Below are 17,202 nucleotides of genomic sequence, written 5' to 3' on the forward strand. Positions count from 1 at the left end.
AGTGGAACTGACAAAGACTGAGAGACATCATTTCTCACTGAGTTAGTCATAGTCAAGAGCCACATTCAATATATGTTTGGTACTTACAGTATATTTGTAAGGCAAGGGAAATGTCAAGCATGGCACACTGTGAGAACAACTTTTTTTGGTTATGTAAAAAGAAAATAATATGTTATTACGGCTTCTGAATGACAAATGTAACCTGGCACAGTTTCACTTTAACGGAAGAGACAGGAACATAAAATAACCAGAACAAAAATTAAAGAATAAGAACAAATTAAAGAACAAGAATACACCATGAATTAAAATCTTTACCAGTTTACTTAATTTAATAGTGGAGTTAACTACTACTTACATTGCTGTACAATAAATTACTCTGTATGTCTGTTATGTCATCTACCATATAGGACACTTGAGACGACCATTTGTACGAATGGATTAAGTGTTTAACACGTTACACAAAAAAAGTTGTTAGTAACGCTCATGGACTGTACGACACTGCAAAAGAATTTCGATGGAAACTGTTTTATCTTTTGTTGATAGGAACTCAAGGTAAACAGTTAAAAACAGTGTTTATTTTGCAAAGTTCTCCAACAGGACCTTGAGCTTGTATGCAGGTCACTGGCACACTACATTCCTGGATGATGTCACGTTGCATTGCTTCAAAAGCTCAACCAGGTTTATTTGTATAGCAAAATATCACATAGGAAGAATTTGTTTATTGCAGCTTTACAAAAGTATTCTTCTTCTTTTCCTTTGGGCTGTTCCTTTTCAGGGGTTGCCACAGCGAATCATGTGCCTCCATCTAACTCTGTCCTCTGCATCCTCTTCACTCACACCAACTAACTTCATGTCCTCCCTCACTACATCCATAAATCTCCTCTTTGGTCTTCCTCTAGACCCTCCTGCCTGGCAGCTCCAACCTCAGCATCCTTCTACCGATAAATTCACAATGTCTTCTCTGAACATGTCCAAACCACCTCAATCTGGCCTCTCTGACTTTATCTCCAAAACATCTAACATGAGCTGTCCCTCTGATGTCCTCATTCCTGATCCTATCCATCCTTGTCACTCCCAAAAAGAACCTCAACATCTTAAGATCTGCTACCTCCAGCTCTGTCTCCTGTCTTTTCTTCAGTTCCACTGTCTCTAAGCCGAACAACATCGCTGGTCTCACCACCGTCTTGAACACCTTTCTTTCATTCTCGCTGATACTCTTTTATCACACAACACACCTGACACTTTTCTCCACCCGTTCCAACCTGCCTGCACTCGCCTCTTCACCTCTTTTCCACACTCACCGTTGCTCTGAACCGTTGACCCTAAATACTTAAAGTCCTGCACCTTCTTCACCTCTGCTCCCTGTAACCTCACCGTTCCACCTGGGTCCCTCTCATTGACACACATGTATTTTGTGTTGCTGCGGCTAAGCTTCATTCCTCTGTTTTCCAGAGCAGACCTCCACCTCTCTAGATTTTCCTCCACCTGCTCCCTGCTCTCACTACAAATCACAATGTCATCTGCAAACATCATAGTCCATGGAGATTCTTGTCTAACCTCATCTGTCAGTCTGTCCATCACCAGAGCAAACAAGAAGGGTCTCAGAGCTGATCCTTGATGCAGACCCACCTCCACCTTGAACTCCTCTGTCACATCTACAGCACACCACACCATGGTCTTACATCTCTCATACATGTCCTGCACCACTCTAACATACTTCTCTGCCACTCCAGACGTCCTCATACAATACCACAGCTCGTCTCTCAGCACCCTGTCATACGCTTTTTCTAAATCTACGAAGACACAATGCAACTCCCTATGACCCTCTCTGTACTTCTCCATCAGTGTCCTCAAAGCAAATACTGCATCTGTTGTACTCTTTCTAGGCATGAAACCATATTCCTGCTCACAAATGCTCACCTCTGCCCTTAGCCGAGCTTCCACTACTCTTTCCCACAACTTCATTGTTTGGCTCATCAGCTTTATTCCTCTGTAGTTGCAACAGCTCTGCACATCTCCCTTGTTCTTAAAAATTGGTACCAGTAAACTTCTCCTCCAGTCCTCTGGCATCCTCTCACTCTCCAAGATCTTGTTAAACAAACTAGTCAGTCAGCCATCTCTATCTCTTTGTCTGGCCAACCTGTACGAATCCACCTCTCCCTCTTTAGTGTCCAACCTAGCATACAAGTCCTCATATGCTCTTTGTTTGGCCTTTGCCACCTCTATCTTCACCTTACGCTGTATCTCCCTGTACTCCTGTCTACTCTCTTCAGTCCTCTCAGTGTCCCACTTCTTCTTAGCTAACCTCTTTCTCTGTATACACTCCTGAACTTCCTCGTTCCACCACCAAGTCTCCTTGTCCGCTTTCCTCTTTCCAGATGACACACCGAGTACCCTCCTACCTGTCTCCCTGATCAAATTAGCTGTAGTAGTCCAGTCATCTGGAAGCACCTCCAAACCACCCAGATTCTGTCTCAGCTCCTCCCTGAAAACTACACAACATTCTTCCTTTTTCAACTTCCACCACTTCGTCCTCTGCTCTGCCTTAGTCCTCTTCATCTTCCTCACCACCAGCATCATTTTACACGCCACCATCCTGTGTTGTCTGGCTACACTCTCCCCTATCAATGCTTTACAGTCACTGATCTCTTTCAGATTACAAAGTCTACACAAGATGTAGTCTACCTGAGTGCTTCTACCTCCGCTCTTGTACGTCACCCTATGTTCCTGCCTCTTCTGAAAGAAAGTGTTTACTACAGCCATTTCCATCCTCTTTGCAAAGTCAACCACAATTTGACCTTCTGCATTCCTGTCCTGAACACCAAACCTGCCCATAACAGTCTCATCACCTCTGTTCCCTTCACCTACATGCCCATTGAAATCTGCACCAATGACCACTCTCTCACCTCTGGGGATGCTCTGCATCACTTCATCTAACTCACTCCAGAATTTCTCCTTCTCTTCTAACTCACATCCTACCTGTGGGGCATAACCACTCACAATATTGAACATCACCCTTTCAACTTCCAGCTTTAGACTCATCAACCTGTCTGATACTCTTTTCACCTCTAGAACATTCCTCACAAAATCCTCTTTCAGTATAACTCCTACTCCATTTCTCTTCCCATCTGACCCATGGTAGAACAACTTGAACCCTGCTCCTAAGCTTCTAGCCTTGCTACCTTTCCACCTGGTCTCCTGGACACACAGTATGTCCACCTTCCTTCTCTGCATTATGTCGATCAACTCCCTAGCCTTCCCTGTCATAGTACCAACATTCAAAGTCCCTACTGTCAGTCCTACATTCTTAGCTTTCCTATTCTCTCTCTGCCTATGAACACACCTTCCTCCTCTTCTTCTTCTTCTTCGACCAACAGTAGTCCAATTTCCGCCGGTACCCTGTAGGTCAACAGCACCGGTGGCGGTCGTTGTTAACCCGGGCCCCAACCGATCCGGTATGGAAGTCTTTGTCACGATTCACATGTTTGATTTGGCATGTGTTTTACGTCGGATGCCCTTCCTGCCACAACCCTCTGCATTTATCCATACGTGGGACTGGCACAAGAAGACACTGGCTTGTGCCCCCTTGCGGTTGCATTGCAGCTTTTTCAAAAGCATTCAGCATATGAAAACATCTGGCCATAGACCTTCAAATAAGATAAAGAAAACCCTTTAATAAAACCAGTTTGTGTGTATGTGTGTGTATTGTGTAAGAAATTATTTGCAAAAAACAAAAAAAAACCACTTACACTTAATTGAGATGTTAAACGTTTACTTCAACATTAATTAGTTGCAAATCGTGATTGTCAAATCTTTGATTCCTAACCCAGCAGGACACTGAATAAACCATTTGTTCAGAAGGAACCTAAACATTTAATTCATCATTTTTGTTTTGTAGAAAAATAAATGAATAAACATTACCATCACATTATTCCTCCCCCCTGCATCGCCTAAGTCGACAGGAAGCTGCGGACAGACAATTGACATAATGAAACCAGTACAGCCTGCGGTGATATCACTGCTAAAGAGTTCCAGTTTTAGGATGGCAAACAATCCAACAGGCAAACATACCCTGCATGGCGAACAATGACATTTTGTGTTCGTCTTATCAGAGCAAATAAATATTGGCTTAGCACTGATGGAGGCTTGTGGGCTGGATGCTGTTTGTGAATTTGGGAATCAAGTGCCGCGGGGCCCAAAGGCGTGTTGTTGCTTTCCATCCGCAGTCTCCCAATGAGGAGGAATCTATCTCCCTGACCTCAGCTAACACCTCAAGACATGCTCATGAACACTGAATATTTATCATACCCTGTTGCTCTCATAAGTGCACGCACACACACACTGTCTCCTGCTATCTCTCCCAAGATGATCCATATACACATATGTATTCTGTCTCACACTCAAGTACACTTGTCACCTGGCATGCATATTGTCAAAGACAAACACCCAAACTGTTTTGCCCATGCACTCATATGTCTGTATAGCCAACACACACACAAACTCAGATGGCAAAGTGAATATTTAGCAAAAGATGATGCAAGTGTGCTGAAACTCACAAGGATTACAACAAAAGAATGACATTTGTTTTGTTTTTTTTTAGTAAAACTCTCAACACCAATATGTTCCAAGTTGTCCTCTATTGTGCACTGATGAAACCACACAATTCACAAATGATTCCCCACACAGAAGGCAGTTGTTAAGGTGACTGCAGAGCATGTAAATGATAAATTTCACTTGGTGTGAACCACACACATCATGTGTGAACCATATCAACAAGAATTCAGAATCACTGAACTTCCTATTAGGTGAGTGCAGCCACCATGACAAGAAAGTGTAATTTAGGCACAAAGTCATCATCTGTCTCTTGCTGTTTACAGTCTATGAATAATTTGGAATGAAGACTGAGTGGTCTTCTAGTCAGAGCAATGTTTCAAGTTACAATATATATATTTTTTATATTTTTCAAAGCATGTCCTTTTTAAAAAAAAATGTAAAAATGTTTGGGACCTATTTGATGCCTGTACCGTATATTTCTCAGGATTAGCAAGAGGGTTTTTTTTCTCTAGTTTTTGTTTTTTCTTACCTGTGTTTTCTGTAGTGATACGTTTTTTTCTTATTTAGATTTTGACTTGATTAATCCTGTGAGGAAATCAGTGTTGTGGACAGCTACTATTCAAAGTTAAAGTTTCAGTGTCTTCTCCATGTGTCAAGGAGAATTCAGGGATTGAACCACCAATCTGCTCTATAAACTTATAATACTAATAATATTTACTTACATTATATTTGTTTCAGAGTTTTACCACTTTAGGGTTTACATTTGTAATTTTATAGCCTACAACAACATTTCTGTACATGTCTATTGTTGAACACTCCCTACTATGTTTGTTGGTTTGGCAGGAAGCTAATTGGGGTCATATAATTCACTGAGGAGCTAAGCCTGATAATGCTGTTTAACTGTCTCAACGTGGATCATATAACTCGTATTACTGTGTGTAACCATTAATTGTGAGGATGTTGTAACCTTTTGCGAGGTATATATATATTTATGCTTTGTCTTTCATGCTTCTAATAATTTTACCACATTTCTTTTTTATAAATCTCCAGAAATCTCTACAATGACCCTTAAGTTTATTTTTAGTTAATGATTTCTACGTATTTTAACACATTTTCATAATGAAATACCAAGCCTGAGGCAGAGTTTGGCATCTGCTGTGAATTAAAACCTTACAGAGAGTGACTGAATCCGTTTTGCTTCAAACATAATTTTTTTTCCCTTTTATCTGTGTGTAGGATTAGTGCATGTCAGAGTATAAACTCATGACCTGCAATACACATTTTTTAATTTCAAACTTAACATTTTTTCACAATAGTCCCAAGGACTTTGTTCAACACACCCTGTGAATGTGAATCATCCATTTAATTTTAGTATAAAACTATTAGGATGATATTTAGAGACTAAGGGTGAGATTAGCATTCAGCTGAATTTCAGCTTTCATGTACCATCCACAGAAAGGACATTTAGTTCTTATCTTTGCAAGACAAGGTGGCAAGGATGGAAACTTACTGTTTATAAGAAAACAGGCCTTACAGAAACTACTCCCATGACCTCACCTGACAGTTTACCTTCTTTTCCCCTGTTCATTAGTTGGAACTTTTCTGAACTGTTGTGGTTGCCATAAAACCATAAGGAATCATACATCAACAACCAGTTCTAAAGAAATTAGGAAAGTGCATGAATCCAATCAAAATGAAATTGCCTGCTAGTTATCTGTCTCTTTATTTTGTACATTTTGTGGTACAAAAATACTGTCTAGATATTGTAAAGTGACAAATAAAAAAGTGCTGCCAACTTTAATTCAATGCATGACCTTCTGATGCTTCTCAGAGCTTTGACCCATTTTCCAGTAAATATTTTGGTGGGCCAGTAAGGTGATTACCATTAGCTTTGTGTCAGTCTCACTGCACCTAGTGTTTAAAGAGTTGGTAAAAAATGCTTTACAATTAAGAAACAAACAAACATGCAGCATTTAAATTTGGACATAAGGCTTTGTCATATGTCCTTACAAAAGCTGGGAGGGTCTGATGGATGAGGTGAGATGCGTGCAGCTTGGCAGACCCTGGTTGTGCAACTGGTACAGCAGCTGGTTCAGGAACAGATACAGGCTCTGGTGGCACACTGTAGAGCAGGGGCAGAAACAGCAGTTGCAGCCACGTCAGTTATGTGCCGAGGAGCAGGAACTGGTGCAAGAAAAGGCAGAACGGGCAGGTAGTCCTGGACTGGTTGAGCAGTAAGGGGGGTGGTGATTACTGGAGGTGAGAGCCTGAGATGTGTTCAGGATCTGAGTTTTGGTCTGAGGTTTAGACTTATTTTTGTGTCTGGAGTCCAGACGCCCGGAAGAAATAGTGAGATGAGAATCCTCAAACTCATCCCTACCACAAGGCTGATTTTCTGACAGTGGCCAGTAACCTCGCCAATGCTTAAAGGCCTCTGTGGCATCCACAATGCGAAACCCCTTGCACGTCTCAGGGTCCTAGAGTGGCAAGTTCGTAATATTAAGGATTAAAATCAAGATTAAGACAGATAAGTAAACAAACCTCAGATCAAAATGACAAAAACAGAGTCTAAATATGGGAACCATGCAGAACAGAGAAACAGGAGTCCAAACAGGGAAAAGATCCAGAGGCTTGCTGTGCAGGAGCATGCAACACAACAAAGGCAAACTAGCAGGGAACTGAGGGGAAAGGTGGGTTTAAAAGGACAATGGAGCAGGTTAAAATAATTAGGGGCTGATAACACTAAAGACAAGAAGTAGGCTGAGGGGCTAAAAAATAAAAACTGGACATAGGAAGTAAAGCTGGGGAAAACAGGGACAAACCAAACACAGGGAAAAGGATTGTAACACCAATGAGAAAAGAGAATGTCTTCTTTGTTCGCACTGGCCACATGTGAAACATTCCACAAAGTTGAGACTCTGAGTGAGTGATATTGTTTTATTTGAACACTCACAGTATGTACTGGAACAACATAACTAGTCACCCTTGTTTAATGGCTGTCAACCTAAACATTAAAAGAATTTATCTTCAGAATAATCAATAATACCTATCTGGGGATGTTCTTCTTGCAGACACTAAGAATGGTCAATATTTCAGAGAAAATCATGGGTTATTTTTATAGCTCAATGGTTTAAAAGAAAAACAAAATCACATTCCCCAGTGGAGGACTTGCCTCCTCCTATTCTAATGATAGTAGGGCGTTTTGTTAGCAGTACCGAGCAGGTCACTTGCTCAACGCCGTCTAAAAGCGGATGAAAAGATGGATCCATTAAAGCCCCATTTTACGACCACTGTGAAGATCAGGTCTCCTGTGGGTGAGAAAAGAATTATGACAACAAAATTGTTTTCTTGCTGTATGGGCAACACTCCTGCGGGCTGTGATGAGAGACAGTAGATGGGCCAAAAATGGTTTTAGGGATGACACAATGAAATATGGTACCTTATTAAATCCCACAATTCCCTAAGTGAAGTTAGTTACATAAGCCTTGCTAACTGACGTCTGCTGCACTAAGGACATTATAATCCTTGTTTAATGATATATATGTATTATTAGTTGTCTTTTCTTACATAATGTGAATAAATATTTGCATAATAGTCAAAGTGATAACACTTATAAATGCCTCATCCATCCATCCAATGTCTCAAGGTCTTATTTTTTTCAGGTTCCTGGGGGGCTGCAGTCCGTCATTGGGCGAAAGGCAGGGTATATCCTGGACTGGTTGCCAGTCTGTCACATAGACACATATACAGACAGACGACCATTCCCACTCACATTCACACACACTGTTAAAGATGTGAACAGGAGACCTTCTAGGTGCCAGGGCACCTGGAAACTGGCCCCAAAGTAGATAATCCTAAATCAGATGACCCAAATACACACAGCCTCTGCAGAGTCAGCTGGAAGAAGTTTTGATGTCATGTTATAATATTCAACATTTTCTCACATTATCACATTTGGACAAAATAACGATCAAGTCATGCACATTGTAATTTCACACAAAACAAGTCCAAGCTTGCAAAATAATTTGCTTATTGTCTATTTCTTTTTTTCTATCTAGTGATATAAGTGTTCATTCTATCTAGTGATATAAGTGTCCATTGCCTACTCTTTCCTGGTCCTTATATAATTTATTCTTATTAGTTCACGAGGCCAATGATGCCTCTGTTGGCCCATTTAAACAAGTACAAGTCAGATCCTGTATCCTAGTTGTGGTCAAATGTGTGCAGTTCTGCCTTTCTGCCTTAACTTCCCACCTTTTTTCTCAATGCAATCCCAAGGAATGTGTATTGCTACTTCTGTGCCATATACATGTTTTTAAAAAATTATTTGCACGTTTGCAAACAAGTACGCAACAAACAGTCTGGTGTTAATGATGGTGTTACAGCCTACTGTTCATCCTGGGCTGAGGGTAGCTAAAGATTTTTTATAGAACAGACACCTCTGGAAATGTCATGGTATCCATCTCAAGGACAGTCTCTTTGGAAAATGCTATGCTGACATACTCACATTTTACCCAAAGCACCAGAATCAGGTGAAGCCACGCCAATAAATCAAGAGGCTCAAGAGCAAAATGTAATGCCTTAAATGCTTGACGTATCTGACGTATATTTTAACCAAATGATTTTTTTGACTGTGTTTTCACAGAAGCAAGGTAACTAACATTTAACCTGATTTACAGACCAAAATATGAGACATGGAGGGTGTCCTGGTATTTAGAGATGGATCTGTAGAGACCATCTGACCTATTTGCTCTAAATGGACCCTGACAGCGGCGACTTTTTTTTTTATGCCTACCAAGATTACTTAAATCAGTGCTGAGCTTTTGATTTTCAAAATCCAGTCAAGGGGCTTGTCTGTCAGGTGGGACCTATGATAACTGGTTGATCTTTGCCATGGGGAGCATTTGAAATCTATCAGTCCGTTTGACTTTTGCCTGGAGACCTCATGGCTTGGATCAAATGAGCAAAACTTTCCCTTTGCTGAGAGAGTTTACAGCAACAAATGACCATCTCCTGATCTGCCAAAGCTTAGCTGCCTCTGTTTATAACATTTCAGAAGTGTATAGTTCAGTTAGAGGGAGCTCCCACCATGGACAGGTCACCAGTCTATCTCAGGGCCAACACAGTGAGACATCCACTTACAGACAACCATTCACATTCACATCAACAGGCAATTTAGACTCACCAAATAACCTATCATGCATGTTTTTGGACTGTGGGAGGGAACCAGAGAACCTGAAGGAAACTCACGCGGGTTCCACACACAAAGGTCAGAGCTGGCAGGTAGACTTGAGCCAGGGACCTTCTAGCTGATAGGGTGGCAGCACAAACCACTCCACTACTGTGCTTCCCACCTCCAACTTTGATTCTTAATAGCTGTACTATTATTAATAGTATTATTGATAGTGACTAACGGATACAGCTTTGGCTTTGAACTTATGAAAAATTTGTACTGTTCTTGTACCATGCATGGGCCTAGGTGCATTACCAAGGACATGTCTTCTTTTGCATATTTTGTAAATGCTGCTTCTGCGGAGTGGAATCATTTAGCTCTTGTGTTTCCTGCAACATTAGCTCTGGTTTGGCATCAGTGCCCTAGATTACCTATACCTGTATGGTATATCGTCTGTAAGACACTCCAAATGTCTGACTTTACTTGATGGTTAAGCAGCTGTTTTATGATGTATGCAGTTGTGTTTTATGACACTCAAAACGCATGACCACCCTTCAAGCACCTTGTTTGGCCTTAAATAGAACATTTCAAGGAGTATGATGAAGTAATAGCATGCCTTTCTGTCTGTTGCCAAGTATGTGCAGATTTTATTCAAGCTAAAGTCCTCGAAAGGTTTTTTACTCATAAAAGCACAAAGAAACGGAGGTAAAAGGCTGAACAGTGAAATCATGTAGTGAAGTGTGTAATTAAACCACCATACTTTCGTCACCCCTTGGTGTGTGCTTTCTGTCCCTGCTCCAGAACCTGTGCAATAGTTGTAGTCGTGGAAAATTAAACAATAAACATGTTATTAAGGAAGTATTTAGTCAATATTATGTTGTTTTTTTTCCATCCTTTAAAACTCTGTTGTGAGGAACTTCAGCTGTTTTTAAACATCATATAATCGTTAAATACATATTTTGATCACCTTATATAGATGGAAGAAAAAACAGATACTGCATATTTGTAGTGAACCACTTTATTTTAAAGGAACACGCGACAGTTAAATGTATGTTGAGTAAAACACAACAGTCAACGGCAAAGCAGGCTTATTGTTAAAGCGATGGACTGTGACTGTTATATTGGCACTGATCTCCTGGTATAATTTAATTAGGATTTTTACTGTCCTGAATCGATTAATTTTTATTTGATTTTATTCGATTTATGACGATTTACTTGCACCAGATAAATACCCTTCTCAGAATCTAGGAATTTCTTTTTCCCTCTTTCAGCAATGGAGCAACCCTGTTGTTTTCTTCAGTATAAAATTGGGTATATTTCACTTTGTAGAATAAACTGTAAACATTTTCTGGTTAAACCGGGGAAATACGGTTTTATTTTCCCTCAGCAAATGCAAGTTACAAAGAAAATAACCTTTCAGTGTTTATCAGTCAACATGTGTCAGTCTCATGGAAATATGTATGCAAATTAATGCTATCCCAACTGAGTGTGGTCACTAACTTTAAGTTATCTGCAGTGTTTGTATTCACATGTCTCTGTAGTCAACAACTGCTTAATATTCAAATGTTACAATGCAATGTTAAATCTTTGGTTTTAAATGATCAATGTTGGATTTTTCAAAAGATTTGTTAAAATTGTTTGTATAAGTAATTTTTCATGTTGATTATTGATTCACAGAAACAAGGTTCTACTCCACCATCCAAACATGTGGTATGTACCTCTACCACTGTAAGAAGAACAACAGAACAATACAAAACAACAACAACAACAACAACAACATAACAATAACGGCCAAAATCTAATAGAAAGGTCAGAGAGATAGATGTCTTATCAAACACAGGGTGTACATGGTTAAAGAGGGGTCAAAATATATTTAAAAATGTTAGCTATACTGTATATATTACATATTATTGGTGGTTTGTTTTCAATAATTCCGCATTATTTAGCTGTTGACACAGATTAGTTGCTTAGACCTCAGCAAAGCTGCTCAGTGCCAGCAGGCAACTGCCTGGGGCCAGCAGGGGGCCCCCGAGGGCTGACAAAAGCTAAACCATGTTCACACTGACTGTGTGCAAAGTTTGCAATGACACTACTAGTCGCAGACCTCCCTAAGAGGACCCCGACTCTCACTCACAAGTAGCATGATTCAGTGTAAACAAACAGGTCTAATGAAACAAGGAAAAGCAGCTGGTGAAAATGAAGACGAGTTAGACGAGCAGTGGAGATATTAACAATTAAATATAACAAACTAAATAGCGTTAGCTGAATGCTGCTAGTGTAGCTGTATTTGTGGTGAGGAACTTCCTCTGGTATCACATTGTTTCTTTAGTTTACTTTGACATTTACCATGAGTTAACTTAGCTAACTAGGTTAGCAGAGCAGGCTAATGCGTCTCCAGAAGTCAACTTGTTAGCTTAGATAGCAGGCTGCAAATAATCACCTAACTCACACAATACTGTTTCTGTACTAAGTGTTATAAATCACTACAGTGTGTTACCGTATGTTATTATGCTTTGTGCAAAGTGAGGGCAGCTGTAGCTCTGCTGGTAAAGGCAGTTGTCCATGGACCACAGGGTCAGTGGTTCGCTCCCTGGTCCTTGCTATATGTTGAAGTGTCTCTGGTCAGTGTCTCTGGGCAAGACACTGAACCCCTCCCCAGCTGTGCAGTGCTGGTCCAAGCCTGGTAGAAATTGGGGAGGGTTGCGTCAGGAAGGACATGTGCCGTAAAAACAGTGCCACATCAACATGCAGACATTGATCTGCTGTGGCGACCCTGAACTCACAGGAAAAACCAAAAGGACAAAAAAAAAATTTGTGCAAAGTGGTGTGTGTTTTCCATATCTTAAGTAAAGCGGTTTTATGATGCACACATTTTTGCCTAGGGCCCCAACTGACTCTAGGGTCGCCACTGGGCCTCAGATGGAAGTTATCAGCTTTTAAGGAGTTACAGTAGGCTTTTCAGAAAGGGGATTTCAATGACTGTCCCAGACACTAACCACTCAAATTTATTATCCCACCCTGTGTGGGACAAGTGTATCTGTGTCAAAGGCCATCTCCTGCCAAAATTAAAAAACAACATGTTCTGCTAATATCTAGTACTCCCTGCCAAGATTGGTAGTTAGCTTTTTGTTTTAACCAGATTCTCTCTGCACATTTTCTGTCAAGACAGTACTGTGGAAAGTACAGCTTCTTTAACTCAACATTAGAGCAGGTGCATCACTGTACAGTAGCTTTTGATAGTGTTGCTTTATGTGCTGGGAGACGTCGTAATGAGATGATTAAGATTTGTCAGCAGGTAAAGGTTTTTTCAGGGTTGCAGCTTGGTAGATATTATATTTAACAATAATATACATAGTTTTGACAACTGCTAAGATCTGTGAATGTGACAAGACTATAATAAAGTCTGACACTTTGAGTAATAACTTCACGGCACTGTCACGACATTCCTGAATCTCAGCAATTAACTTCTCATTATTGTTGCTGTTAAGGATAATGGCTAAAACTGCAAATGTAAGACCCTGGTTGTAAGAAACTGAACTTACTTTTGTATGTCAGGTAGACAAACTGGATAGTGTGATGGTTAAAAAAAAAAAATTTAAAAAGGGGAGAGAAGCTGTAGCTTGCCAAGCAGCTCACATAGCAGATTCAGACTAAAATACTGAGTCAAATTTCCCTGAAAAGGCTTTGGCACACACTTGCCTCAGGTCTGAAAGTGTTGACATTAGGAGGTTCTGTGTTTAACCGGCATTGCGAGGGGTGCTTGCAATTACAGAAAAGACTGCTCTCTTGGGTATTATTGTGATAATAAATGACTTTCAGTAGCCATTCATTTCAGTGCAAGTTTTAAACGCAGCTATATGTTGCTAAAGTTCCTGAACACCGCAAGATAAATGTGTCAGTAGCTGATCAACTATCCGTTGGTACGCATGCAGTCTGAATGCTGTACTCACTGCATTTGTTACAAAGAATAATGATACATCTGTGCTTTTATGTAATCTTGCGATGTATCGATGTATTTCCCAAGAATGTTTTCTCAAGGCAATCTGTCATCTTCCTAACTCACATTTTGTGCAATAGCTTTAAATATTTGAGAGTATACATGGCTTTTTGAAATTTCACTTCTTTGTCACTACCATTATATATTTCACTCGCAATGCTTCATCTGTGGTGTTTTTCATTGTTGTTCCTTAAGGTGTAATAGCTGTAATGGAAATGTATCGGCCAGGCTACAGAAGGTCAACTTTAAAAGGTTTCCATTACTGAAAAGGTCAGTGCTTCCAGGTGTGAAACACTGCCACGACAGAGATGGAATTAAGTCAAAAACCCATAAAATATATATATAATGGGATGAATTGTCCCTAATTATACTTATTTTTTGTTTGTTGTTTGAATTTGAGATGGTCTTTGTCAGATTAAAAGGCACCAAAACCATGTCTGCAAACTATATTGACGTTTGTGTAGGTGCACCTTATACTCATTCTCCTGTTGCTGCTCTAATTCCTGGTGTGTGTGTGTGTGTGTGTGTGTGTGTGTGTGTGTATACATGCTGTGTTTCTGTGTGTGTGCCCACCTATAATGTGTGTGGGCTGTTCACTACCCTGAGCAGTGGCTAGGGGGTGCACTGTGGACACGGTGTACGTATGGACAAGAGACACAGAGAGAAAGAGCGAGTGGGAGAGAGGGAGAGAGAGAGAGAGACGGGGATGAGAGAAGAAAGAGAGAGAGTGTGTGTGTGTGTCTCAGTAATGTATTCCTGCCTGTGGCTGGGCTGGTCACATGGGGAGAGCAGCCTGTTTAAAACAGCCTCAGCTCGCTCACTCAGAGCAGTGCGAGACACAGAGACAGACGCACACATTCTCTCTCTCCTTCTCTTTTTCACTCACGCACTCACACACACACACACACACATACACATACGTATGCTCATGCACACAGGCGGCAACTTTCCTCTATCGGACTGACACAGCACTCACGCCGGGATAGACACACTTCCCTTCTTACAGTAGAGAAGAGGATAAGGAGTGACAGCTCAGGAAAAAAGAAATACAGAAAAGAGGAGGTTTCCAGTGAGTAGTCCATTGATTTTTGTTTTTATGTCATTTTGCTTTGTGGACTTTGCTCTTCTTCTGCATCTGTCTGACCAGGACCTGTCAGGGACTGGGGAAGAGGGAAAAAGAGTTGGATGGGACTGTGAGGGGGGTAAAGAAGAATAGCCAAAAGCAAAAGAAAGGTGACAGAAGAGAGCTGAGATTTGGTGCTAGTGCAACATCGGAATACCTCTCCATCAATCTGTCCCTCTGTCTGTGGGATGTAATGCTATTAATTAGCAGCGTGCACTTGGAATGAGAGGAATGCCATTGCACGGAGCTGGAATGGGGTTTGCTTCTGACTCGTGTGTTCTCCTATGTGTGTATGTGTGTTTGTTAGTCGGAGCATGTCTTCTCTGTCTCTTCATGTTCTGTATGTCGGACGCATGTAGCTGTGTTGCTGGTCAATCGTGCTGATGTTGAGTAGATTCCCGAGACACACGCTGCTCCGGCTTTGATAAATAGGAACCTATTGATATGCAGATGGAAGGGGCTAGACCTGTCACTCTGCTCTAGTGATATGAGTGATTGGGGGGGGGGGGGGGGCAGTTTTGCTGCCTGTCCTCCTCCTTATCTTCTCTGTCCAAGTATCTGTCTGCCCTTCTGTCCTACTGACTCGCTGTCTCTGGCTCTTTCATCCTCCCTTCTCGCTTTTCTCCCAGCTCGTTTTTGCTGCTGCCACTAATCCCTTTCTCTTGACACACTCTCCCACTCTTCACTATCCCTTCATGTTTCTGTCTTTCCATTAACTTTTCTCCATCTCTGTAAACCCCTCCATTTTTGTAGAGCTCCTAAGCGCTCTTTTTTTTTTTCATCCCAACTGCTCTTTGTGTGTTTCATTTTCTCCCCCCACACTGATACATGCTGGTATACATAGTAGATTCCTCAGTTGCGTAGAAAGAGAGAGCATCGCAGAGTTGTGAGGAGGGAAGGAGAGGGGGGGGAAGAAAGAGAGAGGAATGATAGAGAAAGTGCAAGGGGGGGGCATTGAAAAGGCTGACACTGGCTTGGACAATTAGCCCAGGGAGTCTGTCCTGGGGTGCTATTCTGAGAGAGGCTTTGGCCCCTGGTCCCTGGGCTCTGGGTCACGGGATGCCTTGACCCCTCCAGTCGACAGCTAGGCATGGGAGCCATTATCACAGCCTGATTGATTAGCACTGAGCGGAAATCCCTTTTCTCTTCACTCCTTGGGAGAAAAAGACGGGAGCTTTTGTCCTTTTGCTGCTGCAGGTTTAGTATCTGCCTGCCTGAATGTGGCAAGTTCTGTCTCTTTTTTATTTTTTGCTGTTGTCAGTTATGGAGGTCTGCTCTCTATATATCTTCTCTCTTTGAGCTTGTCTTTGTTTTCTCTGACTTTTCTCCTCCCAGCAAATGTGTATGTGTTAGAGTGGGTACAATATTTATTTAACAACAAGATAGTCATGCTGCCCTCGGAGAAAGATGCTGCAATGATTTTTTTTTTTTTTTTTTTTTTTCCGGTGGTGTTTTCACAGTACTACTTTCAGTCTCAACATTTTCTGAGCCTACATGATTTGTGCACCTGCAGAGGTTGTTAGCGATGCATTTTAGACACTACCTGGAGGTTATAGAGAAATGTGAAGGAAAATGTGATAAAAGACAAGAGTGGTGGGGTATCAAACACTATAGGACAGCTTGGGAAATTGAGCTCCTCCACTCTGTCTGTGTTTTTGCCTTGTATTGTGCCTCCATCTCATTTCTCTTGTTTGATCTTCCTGGTCCCAATTCTCTGTAACTCTCACTACTTTTGCTCTCCCCCTACAACTATTCCCCCCCCCCCCCCCCCCCCCCCCCCCCACACACACACACACACACACACACACACACTTCTCAGAGTGGGAGTTTAGCGCAGTGTTTAGCCCAGCTCATGGTTGATCAAAGCAATGTGTGTCAGACTGAGCTTAGCCCCAGCACTCCTAATGGAGCACCGTTTTCATGCCTAGTTGGTGGTGGAACTGGAGGGAGTAATAGGTTGGGAGGGGGGGCAAATAGAAAGACTGACAGAAAGGGTTCAAGGAAGGGAAAGACAGCTAGACAGACAGATGGAGAAAGGGGTACGTATAGACAAGCAGATGAGGGTGGACAGAATGCAGAGGGAGGGAGACAGTAATTATTAAAAAGCAAACAGGCAAAAGGCGGAAAGTAAGAAGAAAGACAGTCAAGCAAGAGCAAAGACACTGGCTGTCAAACGCACAGACAGAACACAAAGCTGAATACAGGCATGAAAGAGTGACAGGAAGCCAGATCATGTGCAGCTACACAAGCAGTAAACATCTTCCCATTTTAATTTTCTTTTTTCTAGTGGAGGGACCTAACACCAACAATCGTACAGTTTAGGCCAGCACAGGATAGCTCCCACACATGGTTTGG

The 17,202-nt window shown here is 41.5% G+C and overlaps 1 protein-coding gene across 3 annotated transcripts in view; it reads left to right on the forward strand.

Annotated features, from left to right (window-relative positions):
* cntfr (ciliary neurotrophic factor receptor) overlaps nt 1-17,202 on the forward strand; it is a 248,225-nt gene that overhangs the window by 28,818 nt on the left and 202,205 nt on the right. Inside the window, exon 1 of one of the 3 annotated variants that reach the window (XM_067483894.1) lies at nt 14,529-14,793. The exons of 1 other annotated variant lie outside the window; for it this stretch is intronic. The gene's annotated coding sequence lies outside the window, so the exon portion shown is untranslated. Of the gene's footprint in view, nt 1-14,528; nt 14,794-17,202 lie in introns of those variants that run through there. One more of the 3 variants, XM_067483892.1, reaches the window with a different exon arrangement.

The sequence above is a fragment of the Channa argus genome, chromosome 18 (genome assembly GCF_033026475.1).
Source record: "Channa argus isolate prfri chromosome 18, Channa argus male v1.0, whole genome shotgun sequence".
Taxonomy (NCBI): domain Eukaryota; kingdom Metazoa; phylum Chordata; class Actinopteri; order Anabantiformes; family Channidae; genus Channa; species Channa argus.